The sequence below is a fragment of the Lissotriton vulgaris genome, chromosome 4_1 (assembly GCF_964263255.1).
Source record: "Lissotriton vulgaris chromosome 4_1, aLisVul1.2, whole genome shotgun sequence".
Classification (NCBI taxonomy): Eukaryota; Metazoa; Chordata; class Amphibia; order Caudata; family Salamandridae; genus Lissotriton; species Lissotriton vulgaris.
The window spans coordinates 1,076,843,517-1,076,855,592 of NC_141691.1; the positions used below are offsets into that span (position 1 = coordinate 1,076,843,517).

The window sequence follows — 12,076 nt, forward strand, 5'->3', positions numbered from 1 at the left end:
AGCCAGGAATTGGAACGCTATGATAAGACTGCTTTTCTACAGTCATTAGCTAATGATGTCCCTCCTTTGGATAATGATATAAATCTGTCAGTTTCTTCTCTAACCGACTGGCTACAAGCGGCCAGCAATCTTCATGCCCCGTACAAAAGAATTAAACTTGCACGGCGCACGGATGCCAACAGATGGTTTTCTGTCGACTTGAAAAGCAGGAAACTGGCTCTCCGTCATCTTGAGCGCCTGTGGCGCCGCGATTATGACACTGAGGGAAAAAATAAATATACTAGGGCGAGAAAGGAATATATGAATGCCATCTCTGCAGCAAAGGTGGAGTATTTCTCTTCTCGTATTCTAGACTCATCAAACAAATCTAAGGATATCTTTTCTGTTTTCAATGAACTGACCAACTTGGAGAATGTCCGTCCTAAAGCAATCCCCACCCAGTGTCTGTGTGACTCACTCAACTCCTACTTTAGTGATAAAATCACAGACATAAAAACTAGCATTCCCCAATCAAAGACCCCAATCACGACCGGTATGGCAATAAAGACTGGCTCTGCCACCCTTACCAATTTTCAACCCATAACCCATGGCCAGCTCTTGGAATTAATGATGAGAGTTAAATCTGGCTCCCCACTGGATATCTGTCCCCCTCGTATCTTGAAAGAATGCTTTTCCACTTATCCAACCCCTGTCCTGTTCTTGCCCTTCTAAATGACTCCCTCTTGTCTGGCATAGTCCCGTCTGCTTTCAAAGAAGCCACGGTTATACCTCTATTAAAAAAACCCGGGCGGATCCTGGATGCAAGGCAAACTACAGGCCCATCTCCTTATTGCCTTACTTGGCAAAAATTCTAGAGGCACACGTGGCGAAAAATCTCTCTAATTTTTTTGGAGGAGTCCTCCTGCTTCGACCCTCATCAGGCTGGATTCCGGCCTGCACACTCTACGGAGGCAGTGGTCACTGCAGTTTTGGACACACTTCAAGACTGCGCAGATAGACGTTCTCCCCAGGCCATAGTGCTGTTGGACCTGTCGGCCGCGTTCGACACGGTCGATCACAACATCCTGATCGACCGTGTCGGACAGGCCGGCATACAGGGCGTGGCGGCCTGCTGGTTGAGGTCCTTTTTGGAGGACCGCTCCCAAGCGGTGCGTCTGAGGGACTTGACCGGGGTTAAACAGTCCATCCCATGTGGAGTGCCACAGAGCTCCTCCCTGTCACCCCATCTTTTTAACATATACATACTCCCCCTTATACAAACCTTGAGGGACAAACAGGTGAGAGTTTTTAACTACGCAGATGACCTGCAGCTACTCTTCACCATTGATAATTCCGAAAAATCTATGAGTCATTTCCAGTCAACCATGAAGTTTATTAAATCCTGGATGGATCAAAATCAGCTGAAACTAAATCCAGGTAAAACCGAACTGGTACTGACTGGGGACAGTGCTAAGTACTGGGGTCCTCACTACTGGCCTTCAGATCTGGGTCAAGCTCCGCAACCATCACCATCGGCTAAAACGCTTGGAGTCATTGTGGACAGTGATCTTTCACTAAAAACACAAGTGGGACAAGTGGTCTCCAAATGCTTTTACCAGCTAAAAAAAATCAGGAAGGTCAGGCGACTACTAACGCCTGAAGCTATTACCCAGGTTGTGATCGCCACTCTTCTGTCCCATCTGGATTACGCGAATGCCATCTACCTGGGTCTCCCAAACTATTTACTCAAGCGTCTCCAGATGGTGCAGAACTATGCTGCTAGGTTGATCCTGAAGCAACCAAGATGGCAGGCGGCGACTCCTCTTCTCATCAAGCTGCATTGGCTTCCGGTCATACAACGTTGCTACTTCAAAGCAGGTTGTATGATCTTTAAGTCATTACACGGCAAAAGCCCTAAATTCATCAATCAATTCATCACCAGATACGTTCCCTCCCGTAACCTTCGTTCACTCCACCTAGCCCTTCTCCAGACCCCTCCCTTTAAACTTAAACGTTCTGGTGGACGCAGATTTGCAATACTGGCCCCCTGCCTATGGAACAACTTTCCCCTGGAAATCCGGTCCTGCCAAGATCTTTTACCTTTCCGGAAAGCACTGAAGACCTGGTTTTTTAGACAAGCTTTTTAATCCACCTTTTCTACTTTCGATTGTGTTACTGTCAATTTTAGCGCCAAGAAACTAATCAGTGTTAGTGCGCTCAATAAATGATTTAATAACATAACATAACAATTGTCACTTCTTGGCATCTGTGCCGGTCTCTAGTGGATGGAAGAAAGAGTTTGTCAAAACCATTTCCAAGACTTTTTAAAAACTTGGACTCCAGGATACAAGTTAACTATAGGCTTATCTTTCATTCACCCATAGTAACTAGTATTGTAGGGAAGTTCTGACTCACTGGCTTTCGAAGCATCTTGAAAAGCACCAGATGCTAGATGCTAACCAAATGAGTTAAAGCCCTGGTTTAGACACTGAAACTGCCCATGGGGCTGTATTCAACGATGTGCTGTCCTGTTACTTATAAATGAGGATCTTCAAGAAAAACCTTCTTTTTATACTGTGCAACTTGAGCGGAGAGCGTCTGAGCACGCGAAAGGAAAAAAGAACCGGCAGCAGGACGGTAGCGGACGGCGGAGCTCACGCCACGGATCGCGAGGAAAAAAGGGGAGACCTGCAACCACTAGCAGAAGCTACGAGCTGAACTCCGAACTTAATCCCTCCGTAGTGATCTGCAGGAGGTCCACAGAAGCCGCAGGCAGAGCGGAGGGGAGCCGAGAGAAAAGCGAAGAGCACATAAGGACTCACGGAGAAGAAAGAAGTGTGCGGTGAGCATAAGAGAGCGGGTGGGGCCGGTGGGGGGGAAGGATTAAAACTAGCCAGTTTGCTGCCGCTCCCTGAGTGCCCCACTCGCCCCCCCCCTCCTGCCTTACACTTTCCCTGCTCCGCTCAGATGTATGCTCTGCCCAATCTGGGCACCACCCCGGCAGCTACACAAATTGTCACACAAACCAGGATTTAGGCACCAGAACAGAGTGCAGATCAGAGAGCAGCGAACAGCGCACAGCAAGCTGCAAGTAGTGAGCCGAGGTTCCAAGGACAGTACAAACATCAGTGGCACTCCTCAGGCATTGAAACACAAGCTGTGCAGTGGTACTTCTGTCAAGGACTGTGGCTCCAGGCACAAAACCATCTAGAGACAAAAGCGGAAAGTGTAAGAGGAGGACAGAGCCAGACCCCTGCCTGAACCTGGGAAGTGGGAAAATGACTAAGGGAATTTTGATTAAACCAAGGAGGCTGGGCTCTGATGAAGATACACCCAAAAATTATACAACAAGGGTTACAAGAAGTGCAGCCCAGCACTCTAGACAAGAATCTCACTCAGTGAGCCCTCCACCGCAACCCCCCCATCAAGGGCTCATTACTCACTACTTCCAGACGCCGGGCAATTCATCACTGCCACTGCCTCGGCCAGGAATGCCAGTGGAGGGGGGGGGGGGGGGGGCAGCAGAGTACCTTGAGACCACGGAGCGCAATCCTCGGTCACCGCGGCACGATCAAGGGACAATCGAGCTTCCAGTCTGCAAAAATCCCTCATCTGGAGGAGGAAGTCATTTGAGGCCCGAAGAAGGAGATCAGGATCGGGTGCAAGTGCAGGAACCAGGGGATCAGGGAGGCCCCCCAAGCGGGCGCGACGTGGGGCAGAGCAAAACACAAAATGAATGGAACAGCGACATCGACTCAATGAGGGATACCGCAGACAAACTAGAGCAGGACACAGCAGCGGCAGGGATCTCAAGGATGCCCGCTGAAGAGACACAAAGCCCACTTTCAACGAAAGCCCTGATCCACTGGCACCAGGAGGAGGAAACACCTGTCAAGCCAGTAGTCATCGAGGACAAATATGCGCACTGCACCAGCCAGAAATCCTTTCTAGGAACAAGTACAACGTTTGTCATTTTGAGGCAGCACACGCCACGCAGAAGCGGGTTTCCGTACACCGAGCTGCTCCATCAGATGACGCAAAGACTTTGATCGGACTGATCACTACACGGATATTTTCATCAATACCCAATACCAACCACATATGCTACAAGATGGTAGCGTCCTGAGGAAGACACTTAGGTGTTGAAACGCGTAGACGAAAACCATCTTTCCTTCAGATCATTGGGAACATCTACACACAAAACAATGCATATCTATTGATCCTCTAATGAAATGAAAAATATTTTTATTGTCAACTGCTAATTTTGTCTATGTCATTGATTATCCTTATGACTATTTTTACCTGCTTAAAGCAAGACTGCTGCTTACTTGCCATCGGGTGCTCCTTTTGCCGTTCTCAACCCACGCCTCACGGCCCCCGCTCCGCGGGCGCCGTTCGAGGGCTTGTCATCAGCGGATTCCTGAGACTGTGAGGTAATCGACGAGGGAACTGCAGCGTGTCAGGGACTGCGAGGACCAGCGGACGCTGCGGAAACAAACTCGCCTCAGCTGGCCCTCTTCCCGCCCCCTTGTAGTATAATAAGTCACTGAAAGACGCGCTAGCGGGACGCGCGCGGGGCAAAGCGCGGAGCTAAGCCCGGGCAAAGGGCGGGCCCTCTGTGGCCCTCAGTGGCCGAGGTAGGCTGGGCTGGGCCCTGGTATCTTGACTCTTTCAGTCGTTTTCCTAAGATATTAGTTTGCGTTATTTTATGGTATGGTATCGCAAATACGCCGATAGAAATATAGGCACGAAGTAGTTGTACTGTTAGTTTCTCTCCCATTTTCATTTTTGGGGTGTTTATATTATTCTAAAACTGTGTTTTTAAAAGTCTGGGAGATTTATTGTAGGCTTTCTTATAATTCTAAGTATTATGGAGGCTAAGACATTACGATCCGGGAAGGTTGTAATGGAGAATCACGGTACAATTCACGGCCCGAGTCACTTGAGGAAAAAACAAGCTAACAGTGTTATCTTGAAAGGTCAGATGCAATTAAAACAAATTTGGGAGAAAAGCTTGAATGGATCGCTTGAAGTTTCCAGGAAATCTGATAATGATCCATTACAGCAATTAAATCCCTGTTTCAATAAGGAGGATGGTAGTGAGGTTGCCCCTATGGTGGAAATGAAAAGGTCACTAAGTCAGGCTAGTGTGGTAGACCTTCCAATAGGTTCTGAACATGTGGCTGCTGGTGACCCCCTGTTAATATCGCAATCTCTGCTACATGATACTCACAAGGGGAATGATATTCTGGAAGAAGATAAGGGTGATGTTTCCATAGCTACTAGTATTGACTTTGAACTTTGCGGAAGATATGTGGATAAGAAATCTCTACCTCCCATAGTAGATAATAAAACGCCTAGTGGAGAAACACCATCTGGTCTGCTATTATATAGCAGCACCCCCTCCATTAAATCCACAGATAATTTGTCTCCGCTGAGTAATGAACAATCCCCTCACTTTAATTTATCTGGGATTTGTCCCCTTACATCTTCAAGTTATCCGAAAAATGACAAACCCATCTCTGAGTCACTCATAGCCCTAGAGCAAATTCTTTCTTCCATATTACTGCTAATGGGTAAATTTGCTGTAAATTCTGATTGTATTTTATCCTCAGTTACTGAAATACTTCAGGCACTGTTGGCACAAAATGCGAAAAATGTTGAAAATGAATCTAAGACTTCTGTTTCCCCTCCTAATCTGGCGCCTGTTGTACATCAAGAGGTTGTTTATTCTTTTGAAGGGAGGGGAATTGCCCCTTTGGGATTACCTATAGAGGCGGAGATTCATAAGTCCCCTAATCCATGCACCTCATCTGTCCTGCCATTGAGTATGGAACCACCACTAGTTGAGCAGGAAGAGGAAGTGTGTGAAGTAGCTCAAACGGGGGGCCATGATCTTTTTCCCATTTTTGTGCATGATAAAAAGGAGTCAGAAGTTCTCTTGGGGTCTCCTCGAGTTGCCAAAATGATAACAAGAGGAAAAAAGGGGAAGCCTATACGTAAACACAAAAAGAAAAGACCTAGACAAATTATCTTTCCAAAACATATAATAACTGAAACGCCCGCTCCCCTAGGAGGAGGGTATAGCCCACCTCCGGATATTCCGGATAATGTAGATGGGGAAGGTATCTTAAATGATACCAATGATACCCCAGTTGAATTATCTACGAATAGGGTGGTTTCTGGATCAGTAATTGAGGCCCCAGATGAAGTAACTTCGAATAGAGTGGTTTCTGGATCTGCATTTGATGCCCCTGTTCCCCATCCTATAAGTGTGGCTGATAGACATTCTCCAATTGTAACAAGAGTATTTAATCCAACAGCTCCTATTTTTCTGCCTCAGACTGATGCAGCTAGGAATGTAACACATCAGTCATCAAAAGATAATATTTTATATGTGGATACTTTGTCATTGGATTTTCTGCCATTACTTGACTCTGATTTAAGAATGAATAGATCTTGGCTACTTAGCTGTTTTAATGAAATAGAAAGCTTAAAGTTGGTCCTAACGAATGATATTGATTTAGTTCTACCTATAAGAACCACAAACGGCCAACGAATAAGGGTAAAGTTTTACTCAAAAATAATTGCTAATCTAGTCCTTCAACATGCAGAAGCTTTTCAACGTAGAGGAATTGACGTGTTACCTTTTGTTAATAAAAACCTATGTCTTTCTTTCTCTGAAAGAAATACAAGGTGGTCCTCTGGTCAGGATGATTATCCTGTATGTAATAATGACCTGAAAATTTGGCTCTCCAGAGGCAAACGTATGGTTTCTCAGGTCTTTCCTTTAGCGGGTTGCACGGATAACCCTCTAGTTGAAGATGCTTCGATGTGGAATTGGTTACCGGGAGTTCTCTCAAACACCTCCTCGAGAAACCCACGACCATCTACATATCTTTAACCAGAGTTTAAAAATAGTTTCTTGGAATGCTGCTGGCTTGTCTAACTGTCCGGAGAAATTTGATTATCTTTTTTCCCTGAATGCAGATGTGTATTGTATCCAAGAAACATGGTGTGATACTCTCCCCTATGGAGGGAATGATTACTTCATCCTAGAAGCCGCTGCAACGCCATCTAAAAGGGGCCACGCTAAAGGTGGAATTGCTTGTTTGCTATCCAATACATTACAATGGCAATTCTCACATTACAAGGATGAGAGTAATCTATTCCAATCCATAACCATTTCTAACCTGGATAATACTGTACAACGGTCGTCGTTTATAATATTAAATGCCTACATTCCTCCCGAAGATAATTTTACCCCAGTTTTAAATCGTATGTTCTCCTACATAAAGCAGTTATTAGAGGTGGATGACCCCCCATACCTATTATTGGTGGGGGACTTAAACTGTAAAGTGTCCAATACTTCCCTAGACATGTTTAGAAACAAGGTAAAAGAAGAAGTATTTAATATTCCCCAAGCTCTCTTCCCTAATAAAATAAAAACGAATAAAAGGGGTAAGATTCTTCTTGGGGAGCTCAGTGCCGTGGAGGGAATTATTATAAATGGCAGAATGCCTTCTGATTCCCCGGCAAATTATACACATGGTTCTACTAGTGGTGAATCTATTTTGGATTATGCAATAACTGACTTTGACACATTCTCTTGCTTTAAAGACCTGGTAATCTCCCATACTCCTTTGAGTGACCATAAAATTATTACATTAACTATCTCATTAATACCTCCTGAATCTGACCGCTGGTCCCTAAAGAACAAAGGCTTCTCTATTAACTGCCATTCTGGGAGATGTTACTGGGGTTCCAGTCATAATAAGGATGTACAAAACATCCTTATCCATCTCTTAACTGAACTCGACTCTTGGCAAGGTAGGGAATTCAGGTTCCTTGAAATGCTTACCCAAAAAGTTACTGAAATGGCCAGGAGTAGAGGAAAGTTTAAAAAGAAATATTTCACTCCTAGCCCTCTATTAAAGTTAAATAAAGAGATTAACAAATTGGTTAGGATGCAATATCTTAATAGATCAGGAGAGATTGGGATACAGTTAGCTTTGTTAAAGAGAAGGAGGGTGAGATTGAGAGCCAAGCTCAAAAGAGACAAAGAAGATATGGTTTGGATCAGTCTAAGAGAAGCATCAAGGAGTAAAAACTCCAGAGCTTTCTGGTCCATAATAAGACAAGGATGTGGTGCTGTAAAAACATCCACTCCTACTGTTATCTCTGAAGAAGTCTGGACCCAATTCGTGCTCACCTTATACGCATCCAATGAGGCAGGGGGTGATGCTCGGGTTCCAGACTGTAATATTGATGCTCAAATGGAACTCCCCACTGAGTATTCCATAGCTACCGCAATTAAGAGCATGCGCTCTTCCGGGGCCATGGGACCGGACGAAGTGCCCATGTCTATAATTAAGCAAGACATAACCACTTGGAGCAGGATTCTTCTTCCAGTGTTCCAGGCGTGCTTTAAAAACCGATCAGTTCCCGACTCTTGGCGGGGAAGTATCTTGATTCCAATTTTTAAAAAAGGAGACCGTGATAATCCCTCTAACTATCGCCTAATTGCGTTACTAGACGCGATAGGAAAAATCTTTGCTAAACTCTTATTAATTTTAATAACAGACTGGGCACTCTTAAATAATATTATTCCTAGGGAACAGACAGGCTTTCGAAAAGAGCATGGAACTTTAGATAACCTAACTATGCTACATGTAATCATAGACAAATATGTGCGGGTTCGCGGTGGGGGCATATATGCAGCATTTATAGATTTCTCCGCAGCGTTCGATAGGGTTGACCGACCGACGCTGTGGAGAAAACTGACGGCATTGGGTATGCCGAGATACTTATTGGACTTAGTTAAGTCCTTACATTGTAATACTTGGTGTAGAGTGTTACAAGGCGGAGAAAGGGGACTCACTCAAGCAATCCCCTCCCGGAATGGTTTAAAACAGGGATGTATACTGGCTCCCACACTGTTTTCCCTGTATATGGCCGATTTACCAACTACAGTTGCTGAATGTGAGGGTCTTGCCCCAGTTATTGGAGGGACTGCCATATCTATTCTAATGTATGCAGATGACATACTAGTCTTAGATCTGACCCCAAAAGGTCTTGCTAATCGTCTTCATACATTGAATGATTTCGCAGATAAACACTATATGAAAATTAATAGCTCAAAAAGCAAGATCATGTGCATCTTTGGCAAGAAGAAATGCAGATCTAGGAGCTTTAATTGGTCATTAAGCGGAGAAAAACTTGAGGTAGTTAACTCCTATACGTTTCTGGGCAAAATAATATCTTCTAATCTTAGTGAGAAGCCTCACATTGAAAATAATTCTAGAAAAGCCATGGCCCATGGTAGGGGACTACGTTCCTTATATAATGCAACAGGGAAGAGGCACTTCTCTTCTTGCTTAGAGGTATTTCGAGCGAAGATTCCTGCCACCCTCCTTTATGGAATAGAATTGGTGGATTTAAAACAATGGGATTTTATGCAAAAAACGGAGGGAAAGGTATTAAGGAAAATTTCCTCTCTTAATTCAGCCTGCTCCACATCCTCTTGCAGACTGGAATTTGGTCTGCGAAGCTGTTGGGCTCAAGGGCTGGCCGCTCTTGTAAGGTGGGTAGCATGCCTGGCCAGAGGTAAACCAGGAACCCTACGTGAAATCGTAAAAAAGGAGCTTTTAGGTAACTTTAATGAGTTCTCGCAGCTGGTAAAAAACTTCAGAAAAGCTGTTTTACTATTGGAACTCGATGAAAGTACGTTATTTTCTCTCTCTCCATCAGAGTTAAAGCTAAAGCTAAAAAGTAGGTCCTGGGAACTGTGTTATAAGATGGATATACTTGTCCAACAGAAGTATAAAGAAAGGGAAGCCCTGGTCCTAACCTATACACCCAAACAAGCACAACAATACTTAAGGTGGAATATCCCACATGGTGTCCGGAGGATATGGTTCCTTTTACGCCATAATTTGCTTCCACTTAACACACTCCTTGCAAAATGGTATGGTGTGTCTCCCTTATGCAACCTATGTAATAATGCTGCTCAAGACCTCAACCATGTATTGTTTATTTGCCCGATATTACGACTATTGCGCAAAAAATGGATAAAACCAATTTGTCTACAGTTGGGAATTTTGAATATCAAAATGTTTTTCAATGCTCTGTATTGCCCCCCTAACGAAATGTTCTGTTTCAGACTATTTAATTATTTTAAAGAATTTTTAGACATATATTAATGTGATTTTGGGAGATGCTGATGAGTATATTATTCGTCTATATTCTAGTGCTTACTTTTGAAGCTGTATGTAACCTTTGCTTATTTTGTTATGATAATATGTATGTTATTTTATGTGGCCCTCAATGAGAGCCAAATCATAATAATAAAAACTTTGAACTTTGAACAAGTACAACGGTCACTATAAATGAGCGTCAGAAATTTGAGTCGCCAGAGACAGGAGATCTCACCGACTCGTTCCTAGAAAAACTAGAGCGAACAATCGAAAGAACCTTGGACCTCACCCCCAATCTCATCGGCAGAGGGGTTGCGGCAGACAACTATGCCACAGATCGACCAGGAATATTCTCACCATCAGGCCAGAAGGACCCAGTTGAACAAGAAGACACCCCCAATTGATAACCATCAGAGAAGCGCAAAAGTCAATCGCCAAGGCCCTGATATGGCAGGCAACCAAAATGGAGGTCCAAGTCGATCTACTTCAAACAATAGCCCAATGCTTGGGGAATCAGGGCCGCAAGCTGGAAGAACTGGAGGCAACCATCAAGCATAAACAGGCCATTACAGCTCGCACAAGCACATGTGTCGAGATAATAGAGAAGTGGGCAGAACTGCCGGCAATACTGGGGGACATAGTGGCCCTAACCAAAAGTAGAGGCACATCACCAAAGATTAAAAAAATGAATGAACCAACAGCAGAGGGCAATCATGAAATGGTGACCAATGGAGCATGCAGCCAAAAGCGGGAATTGGAAATCAAATCCAGAGAAAATGAATCCAATAACCCGGAGTTTCCGGTCGCCCCAGGAAACATGAAGGCAAAAGAACTCTCAGCAAGTCCAGCCATGAAGCGAATCGAAGGGCCGAAAGTGCCCACGGAAGGGGAAACAGGAGCTAGAACAGAAGCCCCTTTAACACGAAGGGAGAAGAAAAAACTTAAGAAACAGCAGAAGAGAGCAAAGCAGAAACGCAGATCCATTTTGCCAATAGTGCAGAATAGTCATAGAGCTAATGAGACAAGAAACTTATTGCCATCCTATCCGATTTTTAATTTCGAACGGAAGCCTAAGAACAAATGCTCATTGATAGAAAAAGAAATGGACAAAGAAAGGGCAAGAGACGGCGCTCCGCAACCAGACTCTGTTCAAGAGGACCAGGAGAACCAGGCGGTTCAGGAGTCACCACCATACCCAGCAGGGTTACCATCAACCGCCGCACAGGTGATACCCAACAGGGCTGGAAGGGGCAAGGAGGACGCATCCACACAAATAAGGCCCGACGACCCTTTGGAACAAGAGGACCACAAAGGCATCACGGAACAAATTACAACATGGCCATTGGAGCAAAAACGCTCAGCGAGCAGGCTGGGAGCCAACAACATGGTAGAAATCGAACAACATTGGCGATCACCGATTAACCCCCCGCACAGCTTGAGAGCATGCAACCAGTATAATGAGGGGCCCACACAAATGAAAAACCTTGAGGAAACACCCACATTTTATGAGGTCTTGCTAACTCCCAGGTACCACATGGAAGGCACCCATGACATCTTAAACAGAAATAACATTCTCCGGCTTTTTGCCCACATCAATTCCTTGTGCCAGATAACATCGGAAAACATAGAGTGGGTGTCTTGGCAGGGTTTTTGGCTCTATTTAGCAGTGATATAGACTTTAATCTTGCTCACATCTAGGATAGGTATTCTTAGCTTGTGTTGGCCCTTTTAAGCCCTTTCTTCCAGACCTAGAAGAGGATAGCTACTTAATATGATGATAGATCCCTTATTCTTGACTCTAATCTGTCTATTGCCTATTGGCTTTGACATACTTGACACATTGGTATGGTTTATGTAGGTATTCTGACAGAGCTAAGGGGTATTTCATCCCTTTCAGGCCT

General features: G+C 44.5%; 1 protein-coding gene across 1 annotated transcript in view; it reads right to left on the reverse strand.

Moving 5' to 3' along the window:
- Positions 1-12,076, reverse strand: part of DNAH5 (dynein axonemal heavy chain 5) — a 5,605,957-nt gene that overhangs the window by 5,586,681 nt on the left and 7,200 nt on the right. The window lies entirely within an intron of this gene.